Below are 20,216 nucleotides of genomic sequence, written 5' to 3'. Positions count from 1 at the left end.
ATTAGACTGACATACAGTTCAGAAAGTGAAGAGAAAGTAAGATGATTTGTAGATCCTGTACTTAAAAAGAACAGTTAGCTTGTGATGAGGAAAAAGAAAGATAGAACAATCTGGTAGCGTCACATCACAAGCAGCACAGGGTTTCTTTATGTGTTAAATAATTAATCATATATCTCTAAAAATGTTCCATTTATTGATTCGCTAAAAAAGAAGACTTTTCCACGTTTGTAGCTAGACCTGCAACTTGGATGGCTATATTTAGGGATGAGGAGGCCTTCTAAATTTGAAATATTATTTGCTTTGCAATTAACATAGTTCTTAATATAAATGTGTATGTGGGTTTGAATGTGCTTTTTTTTAAAGACATCTCCAAGAATATAACATTGAATGCCAGTTCCTTTCCCCCCAATCCAATCCCCCCCAAAAAAAAACACAACTTGGACATTATCCAACTTTCATAGTTGCTGGAATTATAGAAAACAATAGAAAGGCCTCCCTTGCCTGAAAAGGTGTCCTCTGCCAATTAGCCTCCAGGATACAGCTTCAGGTATGATCCCACTACTGCCACCTGCTGCCTCTCTACACAGCATCTGGGCTTCCAGGCACTATGCAGGCTCAAATGTGCAGAGGTTTATCCTCCTAGTCTCTTCTGGTTGACTGACTAACCTTTAGTCAACCAGTATCATCTGCTATTTTTCACTTTAAAAAGGGGAATGTGACATTGTGTGTGAGAGAGAAAGATTGAGAGAGGGAGAGACAAAGACACAGAGATAATGTCAGAAAGAGATAAGAGGGGAGAGACAGGGAGAGAGAGACAGAGAGAGACAGAGAGAGAGAGAGAGAGAGAGAGAGAGAGAGAGAGAGAGAGAGAGAGAGAGAGAGAGACAGAGAGAGACAGAGAGAGAGAGATTGAGAGGGACAGAGACACTAAGAAAAAGAGAAACTGAGAGGAGGGAGAGAAGAGAGAGGGGGAGGGAATGAAGGAAGGAAGAGAGAGGGGAGAGAGAAAAAGTAGAGAGATGAGAGATTGAGAGAGACAGAGTCAGAGAGACAGAAACAGAGAGAGACAGAGAGAAAAAGGAGAGAGAGAAAAAGAGAAATGGGGGAGATAAGAGAGATAAAGGGAAGGGAAGGACAGAAGAAAGGATCAAAACTGGATTCTAAGGATACCAGGTAAGAACCCCCATTTCATTTAACTAAGACCCAGAACTCCCTTGAGCACTTACAGGTGTTCATTAAAAAAAAGGTAACATGAAATTGCATTGTGTGCGTGTGTGCATGCGTATGTGTGTGTGGGGTATGTGTGTGTGTGTGTGTGTGTGTGTGAGAGAGAGAGAGAGAGAGAGAGAGAGAGAGAGAGAGAGAGAGAGAGAGAGAGAGAGAGAGAGAATTGAGAGAGAAAGAATGATACAGAGAACAAGATAAACACAGAGACAGGAGTCAGAAACAGAGACAGAGAGCCCCATTTCACTTAACTAAGAGCCAGTTCAGAACTCCCTTGAGCACTGAAGGGTATCCATTACCATGTGTCTTGAAACCCACTTTATTGCTAATATTTACTTCAATTCACAGGTGGCTACTGAGGCACAGATGTTACAGTAAGAAAAAACAAGTTCTAATAGCTTTAAATAAATTTTGTAATTTTTAAAACTTTTGATGGAGTATTTCCTATGTGGAAATCCCTTCTATGGATGGATGGTTTTATTCTTTAGAGAACTGCCTAGAGTACTGAGAGGGTTAGTGACCTGCCCACAGTCACAAAGCTAAAATGCATTAGAGGCAAGACTTGAATACAGGTCATTTCAAATTCATAGGTAGCCCTCTCTTCACTAGCCATGTTACCTATCTGTGGGATCATTCTACAGTCCCAGAATTAGAGAAGTCCAGGTTTGGGGAGACATCAGGGAGAATATAAGGAACCTGGACCTTTATAGGAATCCCTTCTACAGAAGCCCTGGCAAGTGGTCCTCCAGCCTTTATCTGAAGATCCTCAAAGAAAGGGAAGACCATTTTAAAAGAAGAGGAAATGAAACACTTAAATTCTTAGAAAAAACTAAAGGATAGTATCAGGAAAAATTTGAAGTACCTAAATGCGTGTACTCATTCCCTTTGTACTACCTGATTTTACAACATTTACCTGTTAAAACACATATGAAAAAAGGAAGGCATCATTTTTTTAAATCTTTTAGCTTATTCATTTGACAAAGATCTTGCCATTATTAGGAACATTCTTTGAAATGGTTCGGTATATGGCAACATATTTTGACTAAGCATTCAGTGATAGGGCTAATTAAGCAAATTCAAGGATATCAGAAACCTTTAAATCTACTAGGAATTGCTTTAGTTTTTAAAGACACCCCACTGAGAAAAGACACGGCCTTCTCTTTGTGTCTTAAACAAGGCTCTGTCAAATCCTCTCAGCAAAATCCTGAGAAAATTATTTTATGCAAAGGATATTATAAGAATGCTTTGGCACAGTTTCACAGGGAGATAAATAGGTTCTCTAAGGGAGAAGTTAGGCCTTCAGTTTTGTGAAGAGTTACCATGCAGAAGGTGGTAGCTGGTCATTGTTTTTCTCTGTAAGGAGAGGACAGGTGGAAATGTATTTGAACTACAGCCTGACAGATTTAGGACAAGTACAAGGAATCACTTCCTGGCAGTGAGGCTTGTTAAACATTGGAATGTGTCATGGAAGCTTTCCTGCTGCTGGACTTTAAGACTAGGATATCCGTCCATCAGGGTTAGTTATGTTGCACTCCTGTCTCAAAGGAGATGGATGGATGGACCAGAACCACAAGTGAAGCTGACAATTCTCAAAGAAATAAGGAAAGAAAAAAAAACTGGGAGAAAAAAGCTTGAAATATCCAAAATTGTTAAAGAATGTTCAGTTTGAAAACATCAATTCAAAGTTGGCTTATAAACAAGGCATAAGGATAGGCATAGCTCCTTTCCTCCAATCCCTCACTAACCCCAAGTGATGTTCCTGTCATAGAGTGTCTACAGGTTGCCACTGAGAAAGGAATGAAGAGGTTTTTGTCTTCAATCTTCATATCACCCACCAAACATAATAGCTGAACCACAATATGATAACATAATATAAATTAATATAATATAAATTAACATAATAGATATATATATACATATAATATATAATATATATGCATATATAAAACATATAATTACATTTACCACATGTTTATGGGGACTCAACTCTTCATAGAAAGTCTACTTTTGTACACAACTTTTGTTCAAATAGGAATACCCTAGTCTTGCTTATAATATTCTGGACAGCTCAGGTTCAAGAATCATAACATCTCTTTTAGAAACAAACAAAAATCTGATGATAATAGTAACAATAGCTGTCATTTATGTAGTGCTTTAAGGCTTACAAAGTGCTTTACACATTACCTTAATTTAACCCTTGGATAATCCTAGGAGGAAGGTGTTATTATTATACTTATTTTTTATAGATGAGGAAACTGAAGACTGAAGACACTAAGTGATTTGCACATGGTCACACCACCAGTAAGTGTCTGCAGCAGGATTTGAACTTTGATCTATCTTAAATCCAAATCAGGTACTTTATCCACTATGCATCTCAGCTGTCTATAAGTACTACCATCTTTTCTCCTCAATTTCATGTTTTCTACTCAATTTCAAATGATGAACAGATTTTTATTGCTTTATTCTTTAGTCATTTAGAGCAAGTAATTCACTTGAAATCAACTTTGATACATGCAAACATTGCAAGGATCTTCATTTGAATTCTACCACTTATTAGCCCCATGAATTTGAGCAAATCACTTCACCTTTCTGTACCTCAGTTTCCTCATCTGTAAAATGAGGGAACTTGACCACAAGCTTCCTTCCACCTCTAAATCTAAGATACTGTAATGCTATAAATGGAATAGTTTTTTTTTTCACGTTCCAATTTGACAGTATATTTTTTCTATAATAAATAGCATAGCAACAGAAATAGTCAGTAATATTTGAGTCCTGCCTCTGAAGTACACCAGCTGAGTGACCAAGGGCAACTCACTCAAACTCTCACTGCCCCAAGACAGTTGTCTCATGCTATGTTACACAGTAGAAGTTTCCACACTGGGAGTTTCCTTCATCAAAGAAATCACAGGCAGAGACTCCCCAAATCTATGTAAATACATTGTGTAAATGTCATAGTAGAAAGGTACTCCAGATGGACAATGAGCTGGAACTAGATTGGAATAAAGGGGAGTTGAATGTCCAAGCAAATTATATTCAGGAAATTGCATGGTGTTTTCAATGGTTCCAGATGCTCACTACTACAAATGCCCATGCCTTTAACACTAATATGTTAGGTCTCTAGATTATTCACACCATCTGATGCCTTCACTTTTGTACATGTGCTGCTAAATGAAGCTGGAAAAAAATCACAAAATTGTACTGATTGTATCCACTACAAATTTATGTTCCATGATCTCAAGTGGACTCTCACTGTGGCAGTACAATCCTTTTACACATCCCTAACCAACTCACTATACCACTCACTGCAGCAATTTGTTCCAAACCTTCTAATCCTTCCCCAGACCTGCAAAGTACCCCTCCAAACATCTACTCAGTTGAGATCCTCTTTTCATGTTTCACTGAAAAAATGAGGCCAGTAGCTGAGAACTTCCTTAACCTCTCTTCCTCATCTAACATCACTCAGCACCTCCTCTCACTATCTCCTCATTCACTACATGCACCAGTGATCTTGATCTATACTCACTTTCTCACTAATCTTCAGTTTCTATTTCCAGGCTGCTTCTTTACTACCTACAAGTAAGTCCATGTTTCCTCCACCCTCAAAAAGTTCTCATTTGATCCGTTCATCCCACTAGCTATCATCCTAAATCTCCCTTCCCTTTTATGGCTTACTTTGTCGAGAAGTTCATTTGTTATACGTTCCCCACTTTCTTCTAACTCTCTTCTCAACTATCTTAACTAAGCAGCTAGGCAGTGCACTAGATAGTATTGGTCCTGGAGTCAGGAAGACCTGAGTTCAAATCTGGCCTCAGATAGTTACTAGGTGTGACTGTATAATGGGCATAATAACAGTACCCACCTCATAAGGTTGTTGCAAAGATTAAATAAGATAATATTTGGAAAGTGTTCTGTCCAGTGCCTGACGCACAGCAGGCGCTATATAAATGCTCATTTCCTCTCTCCTTCTCTGGAGACTGACTTTAAACCATATCATTAAATTGAAACTGCTCTCTCCAAAGTTATCAATGAAGGGGCAGCTAGGTGGTGCAGTGGATAGAGCACTGGCCCTGAAGAAAGGAGGACCTGAGTTCAAATCCAACCTCAGACCAAACACTTGACAACTAGCTGTATAACCCTGGGGCAAGTCACTTAACCCCAGTTGCCTTAAAAAATAATTATCAATGAACTCTTAACTGACAAATTTAATAATTTTTTCTTAGCCCCCATCCTTCTTGACATCTTTGGAGCCAATGACATCATGAATTATTCTCTTCTTGATATTCTCTTTTCTCTCGATTTTCGTGGCACTACTGTCTTCTTGTTCTTTACCAATTTGTCTGACCATTTTGTCTATGATTACTTTTCTGGATCTTCATTTAGGTCACACCCACCAATCATACTACTCCTCAGAGTTCTGTCTTGGGCCCTCTTCTCTTCTCCCTCTGTGATATTTTGCTAGTTGATTTCATCATTTCCTGTGGATTCGATGATCACAGCTATTCTAATGATTCTTAGATCTAGTTAACTGGCCCAAACTTCTCTCCTAAGCTCCAGGTTCCCATCTCCCAATACCTATTAGACATCATAAACTAGATGTTTTGTAGACATCTTAAATTCAACATCCCCAAACTGAACTCATCATTTTTCCTCCAAGCCCATCCCCCTTTTTTCTAACTTTCCTAATATTACCAAGGGCGCTAGAATCTTCCTAGTCATCTAGGCTTCTAACGATGGTATCATTCTCAACTCCTCCCTTTCTCTCACTCCCATATCCAATCTGTTGCCAATTCCTGTCAATTCTGCCTTTGTAGCATCTCTCTTATATACTTTCTTATCTCCTCTGACACAGCTACTCCCCTGGTGCAGGCCCTAATCACCTCACCCCTGCACTATTATTATAGCCTTTGCTAGGTCTCTTTGACTCAAATCTCTCCACACTCGTCTATACTCCACAAAACTATCAAATTATTCTTCCTAAAGCACAAGTCTGACCAGGTCACCACCCACCCCAACACCACTCAATAAATTCCAGTGGCCCCCTATTATCTACAGGAAGAAATGTAAAAATCTTATGTTTGACTTTCAACACTCCTACCCTTCCAGGCTTTTTACATTTTACTCCCTCTGCCCAGTAACATTGTCTACAATCCAGTGACATTGGCTTTCTTGCTACTTTTAGCACAAGACACTCCTCCAGGATCCAATAATCATTTTTTAACTTTTTTTTTTAGGCAATTGGGCTTAAGTGACTTGCCCAGGGTCACATAGCTAGTAAGTGTCAAGTGCCAGTTTTGAACTCAAGTCTCCTGACTTCAGGGCTGGTGCTCTACCCACTGTGCCACCTAGTTGCCCCTTCCAATAATCTTTAGTGGTTGTAAAATGCCTGGAATTATCTCTCTCTTCATCTCTACCTCTTGGCTCCACTTACTTCAAATCCCAGCTAAAAGCTCTCCTTCCATAAGAAGTCTTTCCAAATTCCACTTAATGCTAATGCCTGCCCTGTATTGATTATTCCTCATTTATCCTTTCCCTATCTTGTTTTTCATACTTACTCGTATGTCCTTTCTTCCATTAGATTGTGGGCTCTTTGAGAGCAGGGATAGTTTCTTTATTTTTTTTTTCTTTGTATCCACAGCTCTTAAAACAGTACCTGACACATAGTAAGTATTTAATAAATGTGCCTTGACTTGACTCTCCTAGTGTTGTTACACAGATGCAAATCCTGGAATTACTACTTACTGAGTATAAGGGAATTTAATTCAGATTCAGATTGGATTAGTTTACATAGTCTTTAATGGTCCTTTAAACAATGGCATTCTGTGATTATAATAGACAGAGTATCCTTCCCTCACCCCAAAGAAGCCATGGATCCATCAAAATGTCAATGTACAGAGTTTAAATAACATTACTTGCTAACCTATTGGCATGTTACCTGTAAATGTAAATTTTATAACATTATAAACAATACAGGTAGAGACAAGTGATTGGTTCTTGATTTCTTAATTATAAATACTATATGGATAATGCCCTGGTTTAAATTTCAAAATCAATTTCTTAGCATTCTTGTATCTTCCTCCCTGAGAAGCAGCAAACATAAGTGAAATAAAGTGATTTGTAATGGAACAGACTGCTCAAATGACCCTATTTCCTGAAGAGGGCACTTTCATGAATATTTATTTAATCTCTCTCACTTTTCTAAGGTTTTATTTAAAATTATGTTCGCCAGTATAACCTTGGGAGTTGAAGAATCTTTTTTTCCCCCATGAAGGTATTGAATAATAAACATACACCTGTTGCATACACATATAAGGTCGTCCTATAATGTACATTTAAAATATTCATACACTCCTTTCCAGTCACAAATATCTAATATAGCTTTCCTTCTTTCCTCTTGGAGTTTTGAGAGATGCAATCCAGAAAACATGGACTAGAGACCAAAAAAATATAGACAAAGAAGTTTAATATTTGGAAAGTTGGCATGAATCAAAATGTTGAAATGCTGAAGATGGAAGGGGAAAAAAATCCATAAATATATGCTTAATATGAACCACAACTTGCTGGAATTTATTAGCAATTTCCATAAAAGATTTGAAAACAGCTTACTCCACAGAGGGGAATATGTTAAACTGTCATGCCAGGTTTGAAAAAAAAAATAGACCATTTAAAAGGTTACCTTACTCTTAGTGATGATACCTTAATCAGAATCATAAAATTCTTTACTGAGATTCTAATTTGTAGTTGTTTTTGAATAGTTGGGTATATTTAGTGGGTAGATTTTATCTACTCTGGCAACAGAGAATGAGGCTATTAAGTGCATAAATGAGTCTAGAATTAATGGAATTCTGAGTTGTTAATAAGAGAGAATCAGAATCAATGGATGAATGTAATAGGGAGGAACATATAAGCTCAACATGTAAACACACTTCCTAACAATTAGAGCTTTCCAAATATGGAATGTGTTGTTTGATGGAGCAATAAGCTGCTGACTACTATAAGTACTCCAGCAGAACACTGGGATGTCATTTTTCATGGATATTACAGAAGGAATTCCTTCCCTGAGCAGGATGATAATTTCCAAGGTCCCTTCTAACACCGAGGTTCTGTGATTCTACCTGCTTTCTGCGATAGACCCTTGCAAATACTCTTCTCAGGTCCACATTCATGGAGTTCGATAGTATTTCATTGCACCAATCTTGTACTGGGATGATTTTTCACTGTTGCAAACATTATAGAATTCTTGGCTGCCAACATAGAAAATAAAACATGGAGTAGTGGGAAAAGTATTAACTAGCCAGGGATGTGCATCCCATCCTTAACATTTACTAGACACTTGACCCTAGGCAAGTCACTTAATCTCACTGAGCCTCAAATGCTTTATCAGTAAAATGGGGATTATAAGCTGATACTGCTTTCCTCACAGGATTTTTGTGAGAAAACCACCTTACAAATCTTAAAGTATTATATTAATGTGCAATACTAGTCTTTTTTGTTAATATTTAAAGTACCTATCATTTCCTTGGTGTGAATCCCATACCAATGCAGAATGTAACCCCTCTACTGCTAAGTGTAAGATCTTGAAGACATAACATAGACAAAAAATTCATTGCCCATCAGTCAACCTGCTGATGAGCCTTTCCAAACATTGTTAGGCTAGTTATAGTGTAAGAGGTATAGTATATAAATCATTACTAGTATCATATTATTATTACCTACAAATGCCATTTTTCTTTTTCTAACTAAAAAAAGATTACCAATAAGATGTTAAGAAGGAGGAAAATTGATGGACAGCCTGTATACTTCCATTACCATCTATCTATACAGTGTCAAGGAAACTAGAGGAAAGCTACCCACACATTGGGTTGGCCTCCTTTGGAGGAGTCACAGAAGGACACACACAACAGTTGCATTAATAAAAGGGCAGAGATGAGTTATGTTTTGTATCATTAAATACCAATAAAATACCATAAAAATACCAATATTAATGAGGCCACTGATCTATTAAAGAAGCAGAGTATAAATACCTCACAGTTTTCTGTGGGTAGTAGTATGTAGTAATAGAACACCATTATCCACAGAATCAAAGCTATGGATGACCTAAAGAGAAAAGAGTTGTTTTGTGAGTTCAGGCAGGTCACAGGATATTTTCAGTGATGACCTAAGTTCCAGAAATGCCATAAAAATATCACCCAGGGGGCAACTAGGTGGTGCAATGGATAGAGCACCAGCCCTGGAGTCAGGAGGACCTGAGTTCAAATCCGTCTTCAGACACATAACACTTACTAGCTACGTGACTCTGGACAAGTCACTTAACCCCAATTGCCTCACCAAAAAAAAATCACCAAAGAAAAGTGGTCAGAAAAGGAGATGGGCTAATCATTGGTTGGTAGGAGTAAGGGATAAAAGAAGGACAGCTCAAGATATTCATATAGTACCACAATATTTGTAAAACAAAAGTTGGACAAAGACCTTTTCTGTAAAGGATGAACATGAGGGAATGTGGGCAGGAATTACATAAGATGAGAAGGGCTTGATAGGTTATGATCTGCAACAATAAATGAATGAAAGGATTTATTAAGTTGCTTGCTATGTGTCAAACATTGGAGTAATTTCTGGGGCTACAGAAACAAAAATGAGACCTTCCCAGTTTTGAGGAACTTAAATTACATCACAAGAGAGACATCACATAAGAGAGGGTTTGGCAGTAGGCCAAATGGTAAGTCTTGGGGGTCTACCATCTTACTAGAAGGATTGTAGTTGAAGAGGTAGTAATGGAAAGGTTGAGGGAAGGGGAAATACAGGTGGGATTTGAGCAAAGGGTGAGTCACTGGAAATGAGAAGTGAGGTAGGAATCTTGCATCCTCAACTATTTCATCCTTTGAAGTGGGATGCATCCTTTGTGAGATCAGATCTACAAGTTCAAACTTTGAAGTGTTGATACATATGAAACCCTCACATAATTACTATAAAGATGAAGTGAAATTGTCTTCATTCTGCCTAATCAAACAACAAGCACCTATAACATATTTACTGAGTGTTGGACACCATGAAAGATTAGCCCTCAAAAAGCTAATATTATTGAAAGTGTTTTAGAAATTGCAAAGTACTTAATAAATATAAGGCAGAATTGTTCTTATTAAATGACATTCAGGAAGGACTCTTCTAATTTCCTTTAATCAGTTCCTATACTCAGCAATCCTAGTATTTCTTTATTTGGATTGAATATGTTCCAAAAAGAACATGTCAATACAGCTAAGTAGAAAAATGGCCAATGAAGTAATTAGAGAGATACTGATTTATTTTCTAGGCTATATGGCACTAGGTCAGGAGTCCAGAACATCTGAGTTCATATCCAGCATCAGATACTTATTAGCAAGATGACCTTAGGTAAGTCATTAAATTTTTGTTTTCCTCAGTTTCCTCAACAACAAAATGGGAATAGCAATAGCACTAACCTCTCAGGGTTGTTGTAGAGGTAAAATGAGATAATATTTATAAAGTGATTAGCATAGCACCTGGCACATAATAGGCACTATATAAATGCTAACTATTATTATTATTATAGATAGAATTCAGCCTCAGAAGTGTATGCCAACTCATCACTCTCCTTTGCCTCTAAGACACTTTCCATAATGAGAAATGACTATATGTAACCTCAAGTGAACATGAAGTTAAAATGAGGTAGAATGATGAATAGATCACATTCATAGGAAGAAAGTGACACTTGATTCCTAATTCTAAGTTAGCATGTTTTAATGCCTAGCCTGCCAAAACTTTTTTGGAGAACTGTTAAGAAGAAGCAAAATCTGAACTCCGTTTGGTTGATGTTAATGATCAAGGCATACCAAAGATAGTAGCAGAAAGGAGGAAGAGGAATAGTAGCACATAAACTTCTTATTAGACTGTAAGTTTCTTGAGGGCAGATACTTTTTCTTTTTGACTTTGTATTCCCAGCACCTAGCATGACAAGCCCTTAATTAACACATGTCAAATTGAATTAAAACAATCTTAGACCTGGATAACCCCAAATCGAAAAATCGGTGTCTGAATTAACAAGACAGTTATAAAGCACTTCTAGATTTCTCAACATGCAGGGGCTATAGCAAATAAAGCATGGGGAAGCTTTTCTAAGACTTACAGCTATCCTCTCTGACAGAACAATTCTCCATTATGTAGTATCCCTCAGGAAAGTAGCACTGTTCAATTCACCACCATGTAATTCAGGTGGACAGATTTTCACTCAACACTTATCAGAAAGATCAGTTGCTAGACACACACACACACACACACACACACACACACACACACAAACACACATGCATGTACACACACACAACACCCATACAGATACCTACCTAAACAGATGTTCTTGACAAAATTACAAGCACATCTGTTTGAAAGAATATGTATATATATACCCATATATATAATATATATATAATATATATTATATATATATAATAGATTCTAAGGATATGTTTCAGCTAGCAGTTAACAAATTGAAAGGGCTGGGGGTTTTTTGTCTTCTCTTTTGTACTTCTTAATTTCTTACACATCAGCTCTGTATTCTCTAAGGCAGTCATATTTTGCCATTACTTGTAATAAGTTCACACACACACACACACACACACACACACACACACACATGCCTTATAGGAGCTTATATAATTGATCATTTTCTAGGACACAATGCTTATGCTGGGAAGAGGATGTATTTACTGTATAAGAATACCCATATTTAGAAAGATACAGCTGATGAGGCAAGAACGCTAGTACACCAGAAAAATGGGGAAATTTTTGCTTATTCATAGATCACTTAAGATCTAAGCATAATTCTTTTGGATTCTGCTTTTAAGGCAAGTCATTTAAAACACCATAAGAGCTAGGGAGAGTTTGGAATTTTATTGTTTTTGGATTGCTGACCAGGATAAGTTTTGGTCAATTTTAGCTACAATAATAATATGACAGGCAAAGTAGTGCAGTGGACATAGGGCCAGCCTTGGAGCTAAGACTATCTGGATTCATTTCCTGTCTCTTATATATTCTCTGTGTGATCATGAACAAGTCACTTAACTTAGTGCCCTCAGGCAACTCTCTATGACAATAAGTTATAGGCCAGCTGCCAATATAGAACAATGGAAAGAGTTTCCACATTGGGTGTTCTTTAAGCTATTGAAATCATATAGATTTTTTAAATGTTCACACATTTTCAAAGCACTTTTATGAGGTAAATGGTATCAGGTTTATTATTATTATTATTATTAATTATCATCATCAGCATCATCATCAATTACCATTGTTAATATTTTCTAGATACTCAATTGGGGTTCACATAGATTAAAAGATTGGCCTATAACCACACTGTTAAGATCAAGATTTCAGTATTCAAATCCAAATCTACCAATTCCCCTGTTCTTATGACTATGTTCTCTGTACAAATATCATTATGGGATCATCATGAAATTAGATTTAGGAAGTTGATATAAAATTCATTTATTTATGCTACAACTCATTATATTCCCACAGAAAATAACTAGATGTATATGTCTGATACCCCCTCCATTAAAAACAAAAATGACTTAGGGAGCTAGTATTTCTTGAAAGGCTAACAATATGCTACAAATTCATGGCTATATAGATTACATGAAATGCTATGTACTACATGATTAATAATGACTTGCATATAATAAATAGTAGGAAAAAGTAATAAGGATATGCATAACCAGGAAAGGGAGTAGGGAAATCATGCAGTGAAAGTGAGGGATGATAGATAGGCCAAGTGCTTTATTTCTATCTGTTAACTGTTTAAAGAACCATATTCTTGGGTCATATGACCAACAAGATGGAGGACTAAACATTTTTCCCCTTCCCTCACTGACTTTCAAAGACCCTGGCCAAAATAGGATTATGAGCCAGATATAGAGGCAACAGCAGTATCATAGAGAAGTAGCTGAACTTGGAGTTTACAAAGGCCTATTTCAAATATTTAATCTCTTTGTGACCCTTGGACAAGTCATCTCTTTGGGCCTCAGTTTCCTCCTCTGTCAAATTAAGGAGTTGGATGCAATGGCCTCTAGAATCTCTTCAACTATTGTAACCACGAACTACAACTTAGTCCACAAGGCAAGAAAGCAATAAACACAACAAAGTAAAAGGCTTATGAGTTAATACTGTAGAAGGCTTATCTTTGCCATGCTCATGAAGCACTCTTCCATCACCAATCTCCATGGTCTGACAGGAAATAAGGAACAGGCACATGGGCTTGTGGTAGAACATGCAGGATTCTTCTTTGACTGCAAACATTTGACAGCACATCCCACAGCTCATTTCCCCTCCAATCCCCTCCCCCTCCAAGCAGAAAACATATATTCTGCCCTTCCATACGAGGAGGTAGGGGATAGGTGGGATGATTGGACTATTTTCTGACTGGTGCCCACATGAAGGAATCCCAAAGCTACTGAGATTCTGTTCAGACAACCCACCACCCTCCAAGTCTGCAAAAAAGTGGCAGAACTTGACCAAGTTGGGCCAAAGAAGGAAAGCACCAGATCCAGTAAAAGGGCTAGGTCAGGTGGCCAGTATGATGCACTGTACCAGCTCTGTATAAAAAAAGGATTGAAATCCAGCTAGGGGACCAGACCATCTGCCCAGGAAATACTTAAATTTGAGCAAGTAAAACAGAAGGATAAACAAAAAGGAAAAGGTATCTAGTACTATGGCTAGCCAAGCACTGCTTATATGAGGTCTGTGGGGGCCAGTGATCTGCCACTTACATCTCTATGCTTTCTGTGTCTTCATGATTTGACCAGGTTCAGCTTGATGAGCCTAACCTCCAATAAGGGCAGTAGGCTCCTGATTTTAAATTATGAGCTCATACCCACATCCCAGTCATTCCAACTTCAATTCTATTTTTGTCTCACATCTAAAAGTTCTCCCCAGCAGATCAGGGAAGTAGGTACTTAGAGCATAAAATGGATCAAATGTGTGCTGGGGAGTTTTATTCCCACACAGAAAATGCAATGCTAAGCATTAGAGTATCACATTTATTAGAAGAGAATCGAGAAATGTATCATTGAAAATACAATCACATGAGAGGCTAATATTCAAGTCTTATGAAATTTTCTAACAATTTTCTTCGAGAGAGCTGCTAATTATCAATTTTCTATTTTACCTAATTTTCTATTTTACCTCCCATGAGCACAGTTTGATCAATGTCAAGTGGGTTCTTTCTATGCAGTGTTTTTCAGGTATTAGGAAGAGGAAGGCACCAGTTGCTTTTGAAGATCTCATAAAGCCCTCCATCAAAGGATATGAGACACAAAGCAGAACTGGCACTGTCCCAGGCACGTGCTTACTGAAGAAGCCATACGATCATGTTTCCCAGCTAGGGCGGGTGGATAGTATGAATTTAACCTAAACCTCTCCCAAAGCCAGAGATTCATCATGATACTATGAGGTCAGCAAGAAAAGTGAGCGTGAGGGGAAAGTATCACCCCTTTAGTATATTCCCAGAGTTCGAGCTCAGTAGTAAATTAAAAAAACTTTTTGGTACCACACAAATATGAACTCATGAATCACCATGGCCATTGGGAAGCAGGCAGAGAAAATCTGTACCCATTCTGAAGTAAGGGAAAGATGGAAGGGTCGCTCCATCACATATGCCAAGAAGAAGGCCCACCCCAAAGCTTCCTTTTGCTTGCATAGAAGACTCTAAAAGGTAGCAAAAGAAGGAAATAAATATTAAATTAAACAAATTATTGGGAAATTTAGACCTAAAAGATTTATGGTGAGCTTTATGAATGGGACCACTAAAGAATAGATTTATGTGTGTGTATATGAGAAATACACACACACATGCATGTATGCACATACATGCATATGTTTACATAATATGTGTGTATATATACATTTCTCAGAAAGATATTGAACTTTCATAAATATTGATCACATTTTAGACAACAGATAAGCTTCAAATAAATGTAAAATAACAGAAATACTAAAAAACCAACTTTATATACCATAGGACAATAAAATAGTAATCAATTCAGTAAGCCCAGACAAAAGACAGACATCTAAATGGAGACTTAAAAATAACAGCCTAAGATCAAGGAATAAATCATAAAAACAATTAATAACAATGTGAGAAACAATGATAAGGGTGAGCCAATATACCAAAATTTCTGTACTGTAATCCTTTGGGAAAGATTATGTATCTTAAAACATATATTAATAAATTGGCAAACTGGAAAAAATTAGAAAAAAAGGAAATAGAGGGTTAATGGACTTTTATGATAGTAAATAAACAAAGCCATGATTAGCAAAAGAAAACAGAAAATCATGAAAATTAAATAAATAGATTAATTGGAAAGAAAAAAATCTCTGGAACCAATAAACGAAGCTAAAAGTTGGTTCCTTAAAAGCCTTGGTTGTTATTCAGTTGTTGCTAATCACATCCAATTCTTTGCATTTTGGATTTTCTTGGTAGAGATATTGAACTGGTTTGCGATTTCCTTCTCCAACTCATTTTATAGATGAAGGAACTTAGGCAAATAGGGTTAAGTGACTTGCCCAGGGTCACACAGTTAGTATGTATCTGAAGCCAGCTTTGAACTCACAAAGTTGAGCCTTCCTGACTCCAGGCCTAGTACTCTTTTCTTCCCAGCATCTTCCTTACCTGCCCAGCTTGTTTTTGCCAAGCTTTTGCTTGAAAACAAAACCAAGAACAATATATAATATATATATATATATATATGCATGTATGTATATGTAATATATACATATATATACACACACATATATAGATATATTAACCAAACTAACATAAAGCCAACTAGAAATTATAAATTATCCAATCTCAGAAAAGAAAATGTAGCTTTTTTTTTTTACCAAAGTGGTGGCAGGGTGGATATAGTCTAGTCAAAATGTATTTACAAGAGGATTCTATCAAACTTTTTAAAGCTATGTTTTATTGCTATTTTTTTACATTGCCTAAAAGTTCCCCTCCTCCACCCAGCCAACCCATATAAAAAATTAAAATTTAAGAAAAAAAGAAATGCATTTTTTTTACATAAATGGACTCCTTGTCTCTGTAAAGGAGTGTGGGGATGATATTTTCTCATGTGTCTCTTCTTTAGGGCCGTGCTTGTTCTTTGTAATTTTGCAATTTTCATTTTCATCGTTTTTAGAGTTGTTGCTCTTTTCATTTACATTGCTATAGTCATAATATATATAATTTTATTGGCTCTGCTTACTTTACTTTCTATGGTTCATGTAATTCTATTCTTACTTCTCTTAATTTATCATAGCTGTTGTTTCTTAAAGCATAGTAATATTCCATTTCATTTGTGTACTACATTTTTCTATTCATTTCCCAAACAAACATATGGAAAAACAAATGAATGAATGAATAATAGCACCTACATCCCAGGGTTTTTGTGAGGATAAAATGAAATAATATTTGTGGAGCACTTAGCATAGTGCCTGACAGGCACTATATTAGGTAGTAGTAGTAGTAGTAGTAGTAGTAGTAGTAGTAGTAGTACTAGTAGTAGTAGTAGTAGTAGTAGTAGAGTAGTAGAGTGCTATATCATATCTAGCTATTATATTTATATTTAAGATGGTTATAAAATTATAAAAGTATGTATAATTATCATTATTAGCCTCATTTTACAAGAAAGAAACTGAGGTAGACAGAAGTAAAATGACTTGCCCAGGCTGGATTTAAAATCAAGTTTTTCCGACACCAGGCCTACCACTCTATACACTGGTTGGCTATTATTTCATTTGATCCTTCCAAAGGTCCTGGAAAGATCCATTTTATTATCCCCATTTTACAGTTGGAGGCATCCAGAGATTGTGACTTGCCCAAGGTCACATAAATAGAAAGTGCCTGAAGCAAAATTTGAATTCAGGTCTTCCTGAATCCAGGTCCAGCACTGTCTCCAATAATTTGTGCATGATGCCATGGTGTCATATTCAGATTTCAGACTCAGGTCTCCCTAATAATTTTAATCCTGTTTCTACTATACGACACAATCAAAAAGAATGACACCATCCAGAATGGATCCCTATATCATTTTTGGTTCATATCATCTGTGCATCTTTCCTTTCAGTTTTAGAAAGTTTTTGTTTTCTCTACTCATACCAATTTTTCCCTAGATCCCATACTTTCCTGTGTAGGGTTGGAGTCAGCAGCCACCGATGTCCTTTAAGTGTTATTATTATCCCCATTCTACAGATGAGATAACTGAGGCAAACAGAGGGAGATAAATGAGTTACCTAGGGTCACATAGATGGTAAATGACTGAAGCAAGAGGAATGCTTATAATTAGAATGTGAGCTCCTTGAGGTAAGGCACTATTTTTACTTCATTTTTTCTCCATTTCTTAGGCCAGAGCCTGGAACAAAATAAATGCTTAATAGATGTTTGTCGATGTGTTTGTTGAAGCTAACTGAGCAAAAGAGATGGAGCTGCTTTGATACACATGGAACTGCCTATTACATGTGACATTTGACTCTTAGAGCAGTGTTCCCCAAAGCCCTATCAGAACATTCAAAAATGAAGCCTGACCAAACCAGTCACAAGAAAACTGAACCACTTTTTACTTACGTAAGTAGGAAGAATCAATTTACTAAGCAGTGCCATAATTACACTCACCTCACTAAGCTATTCACCATCCCTCGGTGCACAGTCTGTTCTGGATTATGCTCAACCTGTTTCTAGTCTGTGGTGCCATCTGTCCCAAAGAGTCTCCATGATAGACCCCAATATTTAAGAAAATAAAATCAGCAAGGGCTCTGTCTCAGTAAGCTCAATGGACTGGGAATAAAACGAAATGTTACTTACCTGGAAACTTCAAGGTGTTAGCCTTCTCTCATTATGGCCCCTCTGGCAGTGCTTTTAACCAATGGGGGGGAGGAAGAAGCTACTTACAGCTCTGCAGACCATAGACACTGAAGGAAGAAACTAGGGGACTCATGGGGTGAGTGTTTGCTGATGACATTCTCTAGGCTAGAGAATTCATATTTCCTCACCCAAATCCTTACTTTTCTTTCCTTGCTATTTAGCTATTCTTTCACCTGTATTATCGCCTCATTGTTTTTGTAGTATGGGGGGGGGGGCGGCGCAGGCCAGAAGAAGTGATTGAGTAATTAACTCATACTAACCATTCATTCATTCATTAAGCATTCGTAAAGCATCTACTGGGCCAGGCATAGTAGTAAGCACTGGGGATATGGATACACAAACAAGAGAGACCCTGCCCTCACAGAGTTTATATTCACTTGGAGGAAAACAGGTACACAAATAAGCAAGTACAAAGTATATACAAATATATAAAATGTAATTTTGACTGCTTTAGAAGCTAGAATGTCAATGAATAAATTAATATATGGTATGGGAATGGGGAGAAGTGACTGTCTAGTAACTTCTCATATTTATTATCCATGATAGCCTCTATGTTGTTACAAGGTAACTAGAGAACCAGCAATAGAAGCAGGAGATTATGGGACATATTCACGGGACACTGACTAATTGAGTTTGTTTGGAGAATAATGCAAGGATAAGTAGAGCAATAAATTAATTAATTAATTAATTAATTAATTAATTAATTAATTAATTAAAATAAGACAAGAGAAATAGATGGGAGCCAGCCTGTAGAGGTCTTTAAATGCCAAGTTAAAGAATTTGGATTTTATTCAATAGTCCACAGAAAGCCACTAAATATTTGGGGCCAGCAGAAGAGTGTGATCAGACCTGTGCAAGAGGAAGATTAATATTTTAGCAGTGTAAAATGTACTAGAAGCCAGAAAGCCTGGGAGAAAGGAGATATGTGCATTTTTTTTACTATAATCTAGGTTGAGATAATGAAGACTGGACCCAGGATGGTGACAGTGAGTTTAGTGAGGATGGATACGAGAGAGAAGACATTGATAGAATCAATCAGATTTGACAAAACTCTTAATATAGGTGGGGGAAATGTCAATTAAGAAGCAGGAATCCAAAAACATCCCCAAGGTTAGGATGCTGATGACCAAAAGAATCATCATTCCAACAGGAAAGCCAAGAAGACATTATTGGGTTCTTATTTCTGTGTGTGTGTGTGTGTGTGTGTGTGTGTGTGTGTACAATTATGTGTTAACTTGTGCTTCTTTTGCTAGCCATCATTCTAATTTCCTTATTTATCAACAGCTGGGTAGATTGTTCTCAGTTGATCCAATTTTACTTTTACATCAGAGTTTAAACAGAAGGAAAGGGCAAACTTGATTCTTTAATAAGTCAGCTGTTACAAACCCTTTCTAAGCTAACAGATGTTATCAGGAGGTAGAAAAGGAGCTGTGCTCTGTGGCACGAGAACGCGTGTCTGTGTAGCTTCCATTGCCATTTAATGCTTTTCTTTTATTTCAGATCCTACTAGTCAATATTTTTATTTCTCCTTGGTATCTTGCTAAGTAGCATGGTATTTCATGGTATCCTATTCTTACTAAGTAGCGATGAACTTTATAAAATTTGCAGTACATAATTGTGAAAAGAACACTGAGGAATAGAGTTTCCTGTGTTTGGTGGGATGACAGGGTTTGAAACTGGGTAGAATCATTGGAGCATGGATTTTGATTTGGGATGAAAATTAGAGGTCAACTCTTCCAAACCACTCATTTTACAGATGAGGAAACTGGAGCCCAGAAAGGTGAAATAAATTGCTTATTATTACAGTTAGTAGTAGACATAGGATTTACATTCAAGTCTCTTGACCCTAAACCCAAAATTTTCTATTAGAACATTGCTGACTCCCAGCTATTCCATTTACTAGCTTTGTAAACTTGGCAAATCACTCCCCTTCTCTCAGGTTTGGTTTCTTCACATGTAAAATGAGGAGTTGTGAACAAATAATTCCCTAACATCCCTCTTAGCTTTAAAATTCTGTTATATCTAGGAACCACATCTTTGAAAACAGGCTACTGATAATAAGAATAAGTCACATTTACAAAATACTTTA

This window comes from Phascolarctos cinereus, unplaced genomic scaffold (assembly GCF_003287225.1).
Source record: "Phascolarctos cinereus isolate Bilbo 61053 unplaced genomic scaffold, phaCin_HiC Scaffold_5;HRSCAF=322, whole genome shotgun sequence".
In the NCBI taxonomy this organism is placed as follows: domain Eukaryota; kingdom Metazoa; phylum Chordata; class Mammalia; order Diprotodontia; family Phascolarctidae; genus Phascolarctos; species Phascolarctos cinereus.
This window is presented reverse-complemented; position numbering follows the sequence as displayed.